This window comes from Diadema antillarum, unplaced genomic scaffold, assembly GCF_040938485.1.
Source record: "Diadema antillarum isolate AM-2024a unplaced genomic scaffold, OU_Dant_1.0 seq00001612_RagTag, whole genome shotgun sequence".
In the NCBI taxonomy this organism is placed as follows: domain Eukaryota; kingdom Metazoa; phylum Echinodermata; class Echinoidea; order Diadematoida; family Diadematidae; genus Diadema; species Diadema antillarum.
The window spans coordinates 239,318-256,901 of NW_027272325.1; the positions used below are offsets into that span (position 1 = coordinate 239,318).

Consider the following 17,584-nt stretch of genomic DNA (forward strand, 5'->3'; position numbering starts at 1 on the left):
TAGTAAAGCTGGTGTCTGCAGTTTAATATTCAATGATAGTTTTCCCAATGTGCAAATACATGTATAATCATCCAAAACATGATCATACAGAAGTTTTGCAGCACTCAGAATACAGGACTCTTAATTCATAGTTGCACTGTGTACGGACTGTAGCTTGTAAGCTGTACAATGTGCAGTTCTACCTGCAGGAGAGAATGGTATGTACATACTTCAGACAACCACTCAATTCGGCTAATAAATTGGTCTTAAAGTGCCTCTTAAGAGCAACATGGGCCAATCATGAATGCCCGGTATTGACCCATGGAGTTAAGAGACGAAAAAACACAAAAGACATGTAGAGACTAATGCTACCAATGGTTTCCTTTGTCAGAGTAGGGTGGGGGTCTAAAGAGGAGAAAAAAGGTGGTCTTTGTGACGGAAATTGACAGCAACTCCCTCAAAATTCCTTTATCACCCGCCAATCTGTAGCTACTGATCTTTGCTAATGTCCCTACTTTGTTGTCTTGTGCAGCATCAATACCAATTATCCTTTCACATTGTGAGTGATAATTCTCACTTTATAGATTAAATGGATTAATTACCGCTACATTTCATTGTTTCCGAATTCAGAGCTTAACTTCATGGAATGTCCAAAACACTAGCACCTTACCATGTCACTGACTACTCGCTGAAAATGACTTTTGGTATTGATCCGTGGGCAGACTGTGAAATTTTGGTGCGTGCTGAAATGCAAGCCATCCCGATATTCAGTTGTGGTGTCTGCATTCAAAATTTTATGAATCCAATGACTTTTGTTTGCTTCGTGCAAGCCTGCGTAACGTCTCTTGTGTGGCAAGCGCTTACCCCTCATTACGTCAAATCAATCGTCCCATTCACCCGTCAGTTTCTCCAATTCGTGGAATTGATCACTCTCTGAATGGGCTGTATTTACAGTGAGTCTTAAATGTCTATGAATCCCCATCCACCTGTCTTATATCAACACATTCTCTCGTAAAATCATCCTCCGTACAGCTTAGGATGTTTGTAATCTAAATGAGATATCAAGAGTTGTATTATATAGGGGTTGTCAAATGACAGGTGAGAACTATTCATGGAATCTACCAGTATGTTTGTTTTATTCAAAAACTTCTTTTTAAAAAATAACATCATACCTGAATAGTTATGAATGGATTTTTTTTTTTCCTGTTTACTCTGGTCAGAAATGCTACATACAAGCAGTCTTTAATTTGTTTGTATTTTCTATGTAGATATTCAATATTCGATTAACGAAATATGATGGAAAGTGTTGCCAGACTTGATGCCCATGCTGGGTGTAAAAAGTGAAATATATAGTAATAAATTGAGACTGAACATATCCTGTGTCATGCTACTGATGACAAGAAAAATCGAGTTAGTACAAGTTGACCAGCAGAGTATAAATGTAGAATCACTGTAAGGACATCAAATCAATCAAATCAATTAATGCACTTCAAAGGATGTTGTTTTTTGATTTGTAAGAATTGTGACAATTTCTGACTGATGCTTGTCTGTGGCTGTCAAGTAATTCATGAGTAAAAGAATATTATATTTGTCTGAGCATATATTCAGGGATGGTAGAACCTTATTTCAACTTCGATCCTTCCCACAATTCAATATTGACTGAATTGAACAGAAAATTGATTCAATGAACCACTGTAGAGTGCACAATTTCGAGAAATCACACCAGCTCTAATTTTCAGGGAAGGCTACCCACGCCAGCGCCTTGTAACTCCACTCAGCATGTAATGATCTTCCCTTGCGAAGGCGCTTGACTGCGTTGAAAAGATTAACACACATGCCTGCGCAGTGGGGGCTGCTAAATGTTTGTTATTTCAGGAGTCTCCGGTTTTGTCTCCCTCCCTTTTGTTTTTCTCTTCGCCCCAGTCCCTCTCACTCACCCCTCCTCCATTGAAATGAAACCCCAGCACAACAATTGACCACCTTCTTGGTCTAAACAGGAATAACGTCAGCAGCCCCGTCATGATATCCCTCCATTTCTCGGGATCCCCATTCAGCTGCCTGGGGTAATAAGCGGGGATACACTGTCCCCCGCCAGCCGACCGTGCTGGCAGTCCGTCTTGCATGGCTTCTTTCGAGGTGACGTGATCAATACCTCAAACTTTTCTCTCCCCCCCCCCCCCCCCCACCCCTACTCTCCTTTTTTTTTTTAATCTTGGAAGTGGAATCTTGAGTCATACTGTAGTCATTAATTATGTACATGGTTCTAATTATTTTATCAAAGTGATGCAGTCCTCGGAGATCACGTTCAGTGTAGTTTGTTGTGATGCTTAAGTTGATGACTACACGAGTGACACTAAAACTGTTGAACCTATTGACGATATCAAACTCACTGTATGGATAGATAAGTTGAACAAACTCTAGATACACTGGAAAGAGAGAGAAGTGAAAGATGGACACATTGTAGTATTGAACTCGTAACATCATGCTTTCTTTGTACAAACGTGTAATGACTGCACTTGCTGCAAGATAAAACATTAATTATTCAGGTGTGATTCCTTGGTGGTGAGAACAAACAACACCAAAGGCAAGGTGCGCAGAGATCAAAAGTTTTTTTTTTTTTTTTTTTTTTTTTTTTTTTTTTTTTTTTTAGAGCATCAATCTGTCAAGTAGTGACAGGAGAAAAACAAAACAAAGCAAAGGACACAGTCTGCAAAACAAATTATTTTACGTTGTCATTAGCTCTGCTCACAATAACTACTGATCAGCAAGCATCGTGCAGTCAAGAGAATTGGGAACAATTAGAGGCAAAGCATGGAAAATAGCTGATGATCTTGAAACTGGAATAAAAAATGAATGCGTTTACATAAAAACAGATCAGTGTCTGCATCAACATTCTGTGTGGAATAAAGTCTTACACTTACACACAGTTCAAAGCCCCATTTATATGGATGAATAAAGCAAAAGTGTTTTTTATTTGTGTTGCAGAGAATGCTTTCACCTCATTCAAATATTTATGTTATGATATGGATTGGTGATGGCAAGAAAGAAAATGAGTTATTGTATAGCTCCACCTCTACATGTGAATGAGAGTTAAGAGTTATATAGTAAACCCTAGTATAACATGGACAGACACCAAACTCTTTTACAGCATGTAACTTACAGATGTAGGCTCAGTATTCCTACAACATTGTATTACACTAGTGTATGCTTCAGTGTGGGACTCAAAAGCAGTGTGACTTGATTTGGCATCTTCTTTAGACTAAGTTATGTGTATTGATTTGAAATTGTGTTTAATATCCTATTTTGGAGTCTGCATCTTTGAATTTTTGCCCAAGATTCGCATGAGTGAAGTTAAAGTTGTGAAAGGAAACACTGCATGAAAGACATTTCTTGGTAAAAGTAAAATGGTTTTAATAGTGAGTTCTTCAGACCAGAAAACAACATATGATTCCTGTAATGCCAGCTTTGGGAATAGACCAATCTAAAAATTAGAGGCTGAAAGTCCAAATGAATGAGCATGTCACCCCATTCATATGGACATATGAAAGGGTTACTTGTCAAATGATAAAAAAAGAACAAACAATCAAACCACAAAAACAGATACGCCAAGAACAAAAACTCAAAAGGAGCTACATTTGTATTATATTTGTAGATGGTGTACGCATGCCTTCATGCATGCTCAGACAGCTGCATTGTATATGATGGAGGACATACATGTGATGGGTACGACAGTCAGGAACTTTACTTGTAGTTTCAAGACAATATCTCACAGATTCAAAGACATCATCTTCAGATATTCACCAAGTTATGCTTTGGTTTTGCCTATTGCGCGTAGGTATTCACATGATGTTTAACATAAGAAAAGATGATGCACGGTAGATAATATTTCCGATGTTGTAAACTGCCAGAGGGTGATTGGGATGCCATCGCCTTGAAGAATGCTGTCATCTCCAATTTGAACTAATGACCTGCAGTAAAGCCCTTTTGATCGCTGGCCACTAAAGTACTAATGCATGGCTTGAAAACCCCCATAATGATGAGCAGTTGACTCTCAATAGCTAACTGGCCCTTCTGGATTAGCCCCCTTGATGAGGAGAAAGCCAAATCGTTAGCTCCAATCAATACTTTCCAAGAGGAGGGGAGGGGTAAGAACCAAGTAGGGTGTGATAGCAGACTTGTGGAGAGTGGTGCTGAGGAGGGGGGTATTGTTGCCTGCACTTGACTCTCGATAGGCCTTTAATGGAAAGGGGATGTCTTGTTGTGTCTTTGTCCCCACCCATTTTCGAAATCACTCATTGAAGAGGGAATAATAACTGCATTTTGGGTCAATAAAGTATACAGCTTTGAACAAGTGATGTACTCGTCCATAAGTGCAGTGTACTCTTGCTGCTTGACTTGTTTTTTTTTTTTTTTTTGGGGGGGGGGGGTGGTAGATGGGGATGAATAGAGAGATGGAGACATTGGATGGGAAATTTCTGTAAGTTTTGATAACACACAATTATTTTTTTCACAGTTCATTTTTGCAGTTTGCCATTAAAGGCTGTGTGTATGGGTCATTAATTCTATTCAGGTGTTTTTCTATCTACATCATAGAGGCAGAAAGTCTTTCTATGATGTGTTTTATTGGACGGCCTAGCTGCCCTCGTAATTGTGAGAGATACTTGGTGAGATACTTGCCTGCTTGATGCTGTGGCAATCCCCTCTTTAAGACTGACAAACAACCCTGGTGACAATTAACTGAATGATACACACTATACAGGTGAAGTGGAAGAAGAAAGCTTTAAAACGTCTCAGCTCCTACACACCAATGTACCCCTCACTCAGCCCAGATTAGTAGGCCCTTGTTTGTCATGCTAAAACTGGGCTGGTTTGAAAATGATCTGGGGTTTTTTCTTTCCTTCTCTGGAGAGGATTTGCTTTCTTTTTAGCATGTTTCTCATTTTCTGCTTGTCATGTTTTTTGATTACTTGTGCAGGGGGACAGTTTGTAAAGTAAACAAGCTGTGTTTTTGTTGTAATTTTTTTCCTCTGAGGAACATTAGAATCTCAGATTTACAAAACCACATCTGGTATGAATCTGGATACCAGCTCACAACCACGCACAAAATTTGAAGAGATGTGGTGTACAGCACTCTCCTCCTGAATGACAGAGCTTTCAAGATGCATTATGCCAATTTGAAGTGGAAACCATACAGTAGTTGTCATATGACTGATAAGAATGTGGATATAAAAACAGAAACTTGTATCTAAAAAGATAGATGATTTTTTTTTTTTTCACAGAACTTCTTCGTAGGTCATGTATTAATGTGCTGGAAGCCTAACATGAGAGTTAACACAAGAAAAATAGAATTACATCTTGGGGAGTTTGACACAAATTTTATCATGCTGCATCAGTGAAAAATGGCTTCTCCATTTGAGTAGCTCCTTTTTAAATTGGAATAATGTATTCTAAAATCAAATGATAGGCAAAATATTTTTTAATATTTGTTTTTTGTTGTTGTTGTTTGTGACTAGCTGACTGTTAAATTCTCATGAAGATGCTGTAAGATAGCCATATCAGTTTTGTAACACTGCACATTCAAAGCTCTGATGATGAATCATGAGAAATTTACAAATTGAAAACATGTTACTGTCTCATTCTTTATATCCATTGATTATGACTTATCATGGATGTGTAGTTACCAGTTTAAAGGAATATGTATATTCTGTAATCTTGTGGATAGACTAATGAATCTCTATAAATCTTATGAAAATTATGCTGGAAAGGTGATTTTTGTCTATGAAAATTAAATCAGTGAGCATGATATTGTGTTTTCTTTTGCTGTGGCTTGACTGCAGTTGCATTTATTGCTAGGGATTAGCTCAGTGCTGCTGAAATTTGTCTGGATTGAAGAAAACCAGAGACTTGTATTCAACAAGTGATTTTCTCCATGAATAACCATGCTCTTAAAGATTACCAAGTTGTTTTTTTTTTAGCCATACCAATGTTCCAGTGGATGGTCTGATAGACGTTTTGTTAACAAGTCTTCACCCTTTTGCTACTTTTTTTTTCTGAAGGTAAACCTCAACCTTTACCTTTTGTGTGTGTGTGCTCATACAGCTGCAGTGATTTGTGGCGAATTAAGGGGCCTCTGTAATGTACCTGTTTCTATATGGGTGCCATCTTGCTTTTCTTTTATTAAGTGGTATGATGACAGCTGGGTGTTAGGTGATCCCACAGAATATTTCTTTTTCTTCATCTTAAGAGATTGTCTCTGTGGGGAAAAGCAATTATCAGATTAGCTGCTTGACTGCCCTACCAGGCATTTCATTCCATATTCACATTGGCCAAACGTTGCAAAGCTGATGTGCGACTTTTCGCGGCAGGTATGGCTGTCAGCATCTCAGACACTTGTGTTCCATCTCAATTTGAAGATGGTACATGGTTGCCTTCGGCATCAGTCCCATCTTCACTTATCCCTTAGAGGAGGTGGTCTCACTGCAGAATTGATGTGAGATGGCTATTACTGTGAATGTATCTTGGTTTAGCTAGAGGCCAATAATAGAGTCATTATCAAATGAGTTGTCTCTTTTTCATGTTGTTTGTTTTATGATATCAAACAACATTTATAAATGTGAAATAAATGAGAAAACATTTATAACTTTCATAAGTTTATTGCATAGGAACTTCCAAAGTTAGGATTATGATAAACAATAGAGCCAGTGAGGGTAAGTGTTCTTACCAGGAGCTGCAACGAATAAACAAGCGACACTCCTCGCCACATCAGTTCCTTTCACGAAGCTGTGGTCATACTGGCAAAAGATTGAGATGTTTTGTTATCTTTGAAGATCTCAAAGTTTTGCCAGTGTGACCGCAAATTTCCCATGAAACTTCTCGTAAAGCTTTCCACTCCCAACTAGGGATTTAGCGAAATATTCAAAGTTTTATAATTTAGAGATGTCTGGATAATGTTGCATTTGTGGGAAGGGGCAAAACTATTTTCATGTCAACACATTTGGGGTTACTGCATTTTGGTTTTTGCAGAGATTTTCAAAGATATACAGTGAAGGTCAGGAATGGTAGCATTTATTTCAAAAGCAGTGAGTGTTGCTATAGGAACCAACAACAGGATAAACCTTTCTATTTGTAAGAAGCTTCACCACAGTGGTGTATCATGGCCGATCAAAATTTTTCCCCACATAAAGACATGAAGAAGTCAAACAAAGACGTGACTATCATCAATCAGAACTTGCAAATCTGCTATTAATCATTCTATATTCTTTGGGTTTTGCCACTTTATACACTAGTTTTAACCAGGTGCAAGCACCTTGAGTTCAGCTTGCTAAATTACCAATGATATGAATATCATATTCGGATTTGACTGAGGCACCCATGTAAAGCGCATTTTTATGAGCAGCTGAATTATGTGCACATGAATTCATGTGAATGTGCAGACTGCAGAGATGAAAACGGTTTAGTGTAAGCCTCGATGGCATTCCTTGCATGTTGGTAATCTCTTTATGCTAATTCAGTTGAGCTTGGAACTAATTTAGGCTTTTGATCATCGAGATGGTTGTAATAAAAGGGGAGAATGAAATTGCTTGTGTAAACTGTGAAAGACCACGCTGCACATTGAACACGTGTCTTGATGGCTTGTGTTGCGTGGGCACTGGTTATTAATCCATCTATTTGATACTCCCGTAGTGTGATGTACGGCTCAGTAATAGGGTCTTAGCACTAATTGTGAGTGATTATCATCGTTGAGTAGAGCCTGGAGACTTTGTAAATATTTATGCTTCATGAAAAATTAGTTTTTGTTAAATGCAATTACTTTGAATGAGTCCCTTATGCAAAGTGCATGAAGTGTTTGAGAAGCTATTAGAAAATCAAGATGGCAGACACGGGACAGGCAAGATACAGTAGTGTAAAGTTGGTTTTCAATGCCATGTCACATGTGGCATAATCCAGCTAATGGGTTGCCTTCATACACAGATACAGTTTCATTGAACAGAATGTTATTCCAGCCCCAGAACATCAACAATCTATGCTTGGGCCATGTCACAACAAGCAAGTAGCCTCGCTGCTCTAAAGATCTGGAGTGAACTGAATAATTAAGATATTGATCAGCGTTGCTGAATGGATTGTCCTTGGGTGTGAAAACGTTTGATTGTGATGCGAATCTACAATGACCAGTATTGACATAGATAAACGGTGAATGGTGTGCCATACAATTCGCCACCACGTTATCGCTTTAAAAGAAGATCATATTTTCTTGATTTGGGTAAAGATTTTTGAGAACGATTGACCTCTGCTCAGGAAAATATTCATCCCTCGTTTCATGTTTTGTGGCAAATTCACGGGGGTCTATTTCAGTCCTGCAATGTTTTAAGTTTGTCCTTTTGTTTGGCAGTGTCAAAATGATTCGCGGTTCAGCGAAGACAAAGCGTAGTGATGAAAGAAACGATACCGGTATCGATCAAGTTGCTTTGTATTAGGCGTCCTCGCTAAGTGCTTGGCTGTTATGTGATACCGCCAGCTCTATTGATGCTCCTGAATAATGTATGCTGTTCCCGCGTGACACAACAAAAGCGTAAATATTCTCTGCAGTGACTTGTCTCCGTGGAAACAATGGAAGCGTCAGACTTCTCCTTTTTTAGAGAGATGAGATTAATGAGTGGGGTGGTGGGGTTCTTTCATAGTATTGATTTCAATTTTTTTTCATTGTGCACATTGTGCATACAGAGCAGCAAGATGCAGTAATGCTGCATTCATATCCACCTTTCACGTTTTGTGTTGGTGACGCAGTGCTAACAACCAATGTTTGGCTCATTAAGCCGCTTTGAATGTTTCGATAGAGATGCAAAATTTTATGTTCAGTTAACATTTCTTAATACATTGTGGAAGACAGGTAGCAATAAATCTTGATTTAGACCAGTTGCAAACTAGACTAGACTTGTAGGCTAGGTGCATTCAATGATGAAATCTTCTTTATTATGCATGCCTTTTATTGTATTATTTTGTTTGCTCCAAGGTAAAATGTAGTTAGATTTGTAGTCATTGTCAATTTTGTTTTCAATTGTGTTGTTAATTACACAGAAGTGTGCTTATCATCTGAGAGATAGATGAATATAGTATATGCATACATACATTTAAGTCATTTCAGACATTGAGATAAAAGATAACAGCATTCATACAAAACTACCATTCACCATTTCTTTTCTTTTCATTTAACATTTGAATAGCTCCCTATCTTTCTGTCTTTTAAATTTTGCTTTGGCACAAAAAGTGACCACTCTGTGGAGCTAGTGTACAGTGCAAGGTTATCATATTGCTGTAAACTTTTTTTGCCCTGGTGTAGTCTAGGCCAACAGACACCTTATGGTCGCAGCATTGCAAAGCAATTCTGTCAATGAAAGATTCAATTATCTGGACACCCATCAAGACCTTGCACAGGAATCAAAACCAGGCCCACTCGTGGGGGCTCACCCTGGGCCCCCATTCAGTGGAATGACCTTTCGCGGAGTCAAAAGCAGCGGTTGAAAAAAAAAATACACACACCACTCCGTGACCACTGCAACGCTTGCCGGACCGGCCTTTTCTGGTCAATATTGATTTCTTCCCCCTGCTGGATATCGATTATTGTTGTCTCGGCTTCAATGACCGTTTACTCCTCACCAACAATGATGGGATATACTGCAATTACTCCAACTGATGATTCCTCATCCCCCAAGCTCCTTCACAGATACCATGTCTATGCAGGGTTATCCGCAAGATGTCCCCAGAGGGTATTAGTCTACCTATTTCAGACCTCCATGTTGCACAAACAGTGAAAAACTGACTTCTAAGTTATCAGATGATATTAGGAATGATTGATGATGAGCTGTATGTTAGAGCCAAAAAGAGTGAGTGCAGGTAGACCTCAATCTTAATAGGGGCTACATGACTTGAAACTCATTGATTTGTGATCGGTTTTGCAAACAAGATATTTTGTGGCGGATGGAATTAGGAGTTGAATGTCCCGCCCAGTGACAAGAAAAGATGTAGGTGTCAAGATAACGATTCTGAGGAAGATGCATGGCTCCAAAGAGGTGTTGGGAGATTAAGCTCTTTTCTACCCCCCTCTCCATCTATCAATATTGTTCTTGTATGATTTGCTATGTTTTCAAAAAAGATGATTAATTATGCAAACTTTCCTGAGCAAGCCAGCAAGGCAACAGGTGTTTGTAGGAAGTGTTTTTCTTTTGCATACATACAATGTGCACTTTTGGGACAATAAGATGGGAAATTGAAAGAATGCAACTGCCGCCAAAGATTGTTTATTGATTCCTTGAGATTGAAAGTGACATGGGTGTAGAGGCATTTCTTGTATGCAGTTTGTGACATGCTTTTCACAGAATGAATGCTGATTGGCTCAATTTAATAGATTACATGCACGATCTTTCCAGGATACTACTGAACATAAAAGGTGTACAACCCACAATGTGCCGTATTCAAGTGATGAACAATATATGACATGTAAACTGATATCCTCTGCAACTACTAGACTCCACCGTTTCATGTCATCATCTGCTGGGTTAGAAATTCTATTCCTTTTCATATCCGTGGGGAGAGTGTTGATATTCTATTCTCGGTTGTCCCAAATTCCAGCATTTGTAATTAACTCTGTCTCATATACATGGCACTTTTTTTTCCCTGCAGTGATCTCTGTTCTTCCTAACACTTAAAAAGTGATACTGGAAGATTCACTGCGATAACAGTTGCCTCTGATTTATTATGTCACCAGAGAGGCCGTCAACACAGTGCCTGGTTTAGTTTCATGAGCCAGCCTATCGTTGGCGCTGAAAGAATAAAGGGGTCCAGTTTAACTCACAGTGCAACACCAAGTCCAAGGTCAGGGGTCATCAGCTACGGAGAGAACAGAGAGACGTGAACATCATCTAGTGCAGGGTTTCATATTTCTTCCTCCGATTTCATCCTATAGCCTTGGTGAAACTTACTCCAGACCCTGTTGGACCATTTCAAATGGTAGTTGTATAATTTAATGAAGCTCTGGAGAGTCGTGGTAGTGATATGAAGACTTCTTGGATTTAAAAAAAAAAAAATTTAAGAACTATGATGGATGCTGTATAGCCATAACAAACACACAAAGAATTGTGTAAATCAACAAAAAAACAGACTCAGAATAGAAACAAAGTTTGATAGTCTTCCTTCCTTCTGTGGTGCCATAATAGATATTCAGGCATTGCAAGAAGACTGCCTTGGGGAAGACCATGGTTCCTAGCAGTGGACATTGAACAGAAGGCAGACACTTAAGGAGCTATCAAAATATTATTTCTCATTTAAAGAACGCCTGTACCACAGCACGGACACGCTGGCCCATTCACTGTCGTCATCATATCACATACTGTGTGCCAGGGCCCTGTCCGACTCCATCCACTAACGTTGATTGTTTTGCTTGTGCAGCGTTATGGCAGAAGGGGTTGAGGTGACTGTGACCATTGGCTGGTGAGTGGCATGGAATGTGTGACGCGGTTGCCATGGCGTCCTATATGCCACGGTGAGAGATTTCGGAGGGGATTTGTCTCGGAGGTCGGCGGCTTTGCATCGGGACAGAACCCGATATCTTGGGTAAACTGCTCTGACTGGGAGGTTGAAAGTTTATAGGAAAGAGGAATTCAGCTCAAGATTCCACAAATGAAATGGCACGGTTGTCGGGTGAACGCATTCTTTAACTACTGTGCGGACTTTCAACGAAGTGGGTTTTGTTGACTTTGGAGAGATGGGAGTTGTTCCTCCTTGCAGACACTGCCAGTAGTAGTGGCTTTTTATATTCTGTTAAAGTTTTTTGCTAATAACTGAATATTTGAAAGCTGGATGCATGGTAAAAAGTAACAGACATTTCCATCTAGACTCTGCAGATATAGATATTAAGTAAAGATGTAATTGTGAAATCATTGTGATGACACAAACAGATCACTGCCTAATGTGAAATATATTGTGTCATCCATGTTATGTAGTCAATAGAATGTATCAAGTGGAAGTATACACTTGTTTATTCAAGCTCACTGACTGAAGCATAGGCAAACCAGTAATATCAGAAAATTAAAATTTGCAAAGAATTGTGAATGTATCCCTGATTTTGATTTGGGGGAATCTACATGTTTGATTCTACACAAAATACCTTTCATATACCAGTAATCCAAACTGTAAATATATGTATATTTGCACTTAATGAAGTGCAAGTTGTGTTTGTACATATTCAAACTAAAGATGCACACACTGAGTGAGCTCAAGCTGTGCATCTGGTAATATTCTATTATATAGGGGCGAGGCAGTATTATCCCTGGTGTTAGCACCTGCAGCCTCTTTGGATCAAACTTTGAATGAACGACTTGAAAGAACTAGACAAACATAACCTTGGGTTAACCTACCAGGGCATTGTCCATTTGAGCAAAGCTGGAAGACAGGCAAGAGACAATGGTGATTCACAAGCCCTTTGCAAACTGAGCCAAGCTGGGCTACCTCCTGAAAAAGAAAGAAAGAAAAAAAGCCAGTATGTAAGGCACAAGAGAAGCCAACCAATACCACCATTGTAAAATGTGCATAAGCTAGGCGGTACTCGCCTACTACCTTTTTGGTATTAGTGGCTAACTGCATACCTGCCTTCAGAATATTGCTCTAGCTGTATAATTATGTTCATGTATTTTTACGTAAAGCCCTTATCATCTTCAATGCGTAACAGTGTTAACTCTGTCCGTTGAAGAAGAAAAATGATTTGCCAAACTTGATCCTGTTTTCATTGTACACCTGTACTTGCTTTGTAAGACTGTAAATCCAGGCCTCTGTATCTTGCATATGTTTCATTGTAAATGCCACTGTATTAGTTTTCATAGTATTGAAATCATATTCAAATTGAAAGCACTATCAAATGACCATGGGGGGGGGTGCCTCTGTTTGCCCTTTACTCCCATGGCATACTTCGGAAAACCAGATTTTCATCCATATACATCTGCCTACATTGTGTGTGAAAAAAAAAATGTCCAAAAGAAAGGTGAAGTTAATGGCATGTGGAATATACACTGTATATACGGTAGTACATGACGGTCTATTTACACATGGGAACCTATTGTTGCGCTATGAAAGGGTTTCCAGTTTCTTTGGTGTCAGCCTGGCACAAAAGTGTACAGTGCATGCCCCATACACAGCATGTCTTTTAATAGAATGCCGCACAACGTAAAATCGTCACAATTACAGCCAACATATGTATTCTTCTTTGTGTTGTCTTCTTTTGAGGATGTAACCAGTTGTAACCACATTCATGGAAGCACTCAACTTGAACGTTATACAAGTTACAGAACATTTGCGCCTGCCGAGCAACAAAAGAGGCGAAGCTCTATATTAAGCTGAATACACAAGATGAGGCAAAGGGCCTTGCATAGCTTATTTTGCTGTGAGTGGGGTATGGACCAGGTTGCGACTTTGATTTCTAGAGGGGCAATAACTCAACATGATTCATAACATCGTTCACAAGACTAGTTTCTGCTTGTGAAGTCGTCACGGAGGCTTCACTATAGATTAATTCTGAACAGCCCATTCACAACAACATAGCATCCCAATAATGAAGGCATAGGAGACCTATAATGTCAAACAAAGTCACTAGCTATAAGGCTACAGCCAAGCCTTAGTGATTCATATACTATGATACAATGTAGTATACACTTCCCTGTTAAATATGTATGTGAGCTACACTGTATGACTTGTGTTTGTCTTACCTGTCAATTTTTCCTATAGCCTGTAGGGTGGAGTTTTTGTCAAATCAGTGTAAAAGTCATTTTTAGAGAAATTGTCTTCAGTTCGTGTACACAGATACAATGATAGGGTAAATCTTCTTCTGTGAAGCTTCAGGAAACTAGACTGAGCCAGGAAAATGAGGGTTTCTGTTAATGAATTATGTGTAGTTACTGATACAGATGATAAAGTGCATTAGTCCAGCAGATGCCTATTTTATGATTTATTTGTATTTTCAGGCTTTAAATAAGCAATGATAAAAATGTGTCATTAAGTTTATTATGTATTAACACCACAAGTGTTAGGTAGAGTCTTTGTAGTACCAGTATACAAATTGGAAGAGATAGATTGTTAGCTGTATGGATGTTTCAAACACAGGTACAGTGATATCAACTGATTGTGGAGCTGATTGAGTTGGAAGTCTTGTTTGGATATATGGTGTACTTTATATGTAAGTGTGGAGTAGATTCTCAACTCTGTAAAATCAATACTGTTGTCATGGCAACATGCAATCCCAGGAGAATGTAAATTTGAATATAAGTAGAAGATTGGAAAAAAAAGAAGAAACAAAGATTAGCAGACAATTGAGTATAATTATATTCCATTTATGTCTTGTATCATGGCATTTTGTGGGCATTTTAGAACAACCATTTAATCCCAGGATTATATGTCACCTGCTAGAAACCTCTCTTTTGTTGATGAATATAACATTCTGTACACATGTACATACTTGAATAATTTTAGGGAAAAAATGGTCTTACACTGTAAACAAAAATTTGACATTCATATTCTTACATACTGCCACAACAGAGAAGGTATCCTCCTTACAAAATCTGTAAAAATCATATTCTGTAATAAATAAAAAAGGTTATGACTTATGATCATGTGACCGGGATAGCTTTGTTAAATGCTCTAATACTACCAAAACAACTATATGAACATTTCACCCCATGTACTTTCTGTCTAATGGCACTGCATTATTCACTTGTCTTTATAGCAGGGAGGTGGAAAGAGATGCCACTTTCAGTCAAACTGTGTCTTCATTAATTTTCTGGTGGGACATTTCCCTCTCAACACATATTATACATTTGGTTATGATGCTTCCATCATATCTAAGTTTCATGTCTCCAGCCCCATGATAGTTTTATTTTGTGTGGTTCGGAGTGATGGTAGAAGAAAAAAACCCAACAAAAGTCTTGAGGGTTTAGCATTTGACCATCTGTTGAGTGTACAATTGTAGGTCTCAAAAGTTTTACCATATGTTTCAGGGTGGGGAGCTAAATGGCCTCAATACCCCCTCATCTGTTTTGGCACATTTATCCACGGTTTGTAGGTTATTAGTCAAGCAAGCATGCCTCAAGTGTGAATTGACATTATAATGACAGTTTTGTCACACGATTTGTATGTGTTACAACCACTTAATTTGCATGATAAGATTGTGTGATAAGAGAAGTACCATCATGCCTGACATTGAGCTGACTGTAAGAATTTTGTTCCGCTACCCTAACTTTTCCCACCGCTTTCCATAATGCACAAAGCTTTTGGGCGGTTGGGTTCTGTTTACGCGTCACACTCATTTGTGTCACAGCTCAATAAAGCGTGGTGACAAGTTTCACAAATTTGTTGCCTATTTGTTGGCTATTGTGTTTCACACATGTCAGCTCACCACACCGTGCTTGTATAGTTATTGTCATACAATATCTCAGCATCGTTGCTTGTGGCAGAATTAAATACCAGATATTTTTTCCTCAATATACTTCTGAAGTTGTGGTGTTAAGGTACTGAATAAGGTCTAACTTTGAAACTGTTCTGCGAGCAGTGCACCAAAAGCTTTACCGGTATATCTCGTTTCCACAGCCTCCTAGTTTTGAGTGTTGTGTGTATCAAAGGAGGACGGACCTTGTCTTCAGTAAACAGAAGCCCAGCAAATGAAGCTGTTTCTCTCTCTGGTGTAAGATGTTGAGCCAGCAATTGGCAGCAGATCGCTTGCCGGGGCAAACCTGTCGAATATGTCACCTTCTGTCATGGCTTGACAAAAGTTGTTTGTTGGGCCTTTATGGGGGTGAATTGGGTCTAGGTAATCCTGGAATCTCTGCGATTTCTCAGGAAAACTGTATGGAACAATGCTAAAATGGGATGGGCGGTGGGGTGGGGGCCGGGACGTACTTCCTTTTGGCTGAATGATGTGGGGTAGCATATGAGCTGGGGCAAAATGCTATTTCAAGACTGTTAGTTTAAAAGATGAGGTAAAGCTTGTGGGTTTAAAATCAAATTGTATCTCTTGTATTTTTCCCCATTATGAGTGATCAGTAATGTGGGGATATCAATGCAAATACTGAATGTGTATCGAGACTCCATCTTTCCCACTTCCAGAAGGAGATCTCCCGCTTTTAGGCCATATATTCGCAAAATCTCCCTTGTGAGTTTTAATTTCTCCTGCTTCATAGTTTGATTAAGCAAAAATAGCTTTTTCCTGCTTGAAATAGAGCTTTCTCATACCCAAATACCTCTCACAAACTTTTAACTAAATTCAAACCAAATAGATGTATTCTTGATCTTTTATTGCCACTGGAATATACAGTATATGTACCTAGATCAATTTAGTTTTGTCATACATTTTGTATGATCCAAAACAAGACTAAGAAGATAGCACCAGAGAGCATATCTTCTTGTATAACTCAAAGAGATGGACGCGGATTGCAAGGAACTTTATAGCACTAGTGAATTGTACTTTGTCCACATTTTCCCATGATGATCAGAGTCTATAGTTAGGAGTGTCGAGGCTGGAAAATCTTCAGTTTAAGAGATAGTGTGTGTATGTGTGTGTGTTTTTGTGTTGGTGTGTTTGTGTGTGTGTTTGTTTGAATGGTGGATATAATAAGAAAATGATAATTCTATTCTGGATGTTCACGTTTATATCTTTGTAGTGCCCCACCCACTCACACAGTTAGAATTATGGCCCTCTTTTGATGTGGGTTCGGCTAAGTCACGGCAGTGTGGGGGGTTAATAGGTTTCTGTTTGTCCAGCTAAGGGTGACTAATCATCCAGAATGTCATCTTTTATACATCTTTTGTCGTCAAGTCACACAGATTCACCTATTGCCAGTACCACTGGAGTGTGAATGTGTACACATAGTCCATGGAAAAGTAATTCAGATAGTGATAGGGCATGTTCAGTTATGTACTGCGAGGTAGAAAAAGAGTTCTTCACAGCAGGGATGATTCAACAAACTTCTCGTTGCAGTATGGTCCTGTTTTATTCTCCTATTTTGAGGTTTATAATATTGAAGTTGTGTGGAGTGTTGAGAATATATCTTTACAGCTTTGGTATATATATATTTTTTTATATTTCAGAAAATTTTTGTGTCAGTGTTACTTGGCATTACTGGATTCAAATATACATATATATGAGAGTTGCCAAGAACGTAAATCATTACCCCCATGGCTAGCTATTTGAATAACTGACTTGCAATGAAGTGAAAAAGTGTGGTAGAGAACAAAAGGTCAATATTCTTCTTTATTATTGCCTTCTACTACAAGATAAGAGTGAATTGTCATCAGATGATTCTTAGCACTGTATTAAGAAAAAAAAAAGCTGTCTCTTTCATTTCTTGTTGATGATTTTCAAGTTACCTTTAAAAGATAAAATCTCTTCCAGCCCTACTTTTGACAGAAAATAACTGTATATTGTGCAGCTTTCAATCTGTTGTCTTTTTTGGGGGGTAAAATTATGAGATGCTATTGAAGTATTATGCGTTCAGTGCTAACTGATGTCTTTATTCTTAATATTGCGATGTATCAGTACATTTGTTCAATTGTGTGCATGTGGCAGTTGTAT

General features: G+C 38.6%; 1 protein-coding gene across 1 annotated transcript in view; it reads left to right on the forward strand.

Moving 5' to 3' along the window:
* Window positions 1–17,584, forward strand: part of LOC139711114 (uncharacterized) — a 52,135-nt gene that overhangs the window by 13,106 nt on the left and 21,445 nt on the right. The window lies entirely within an intron of this gene.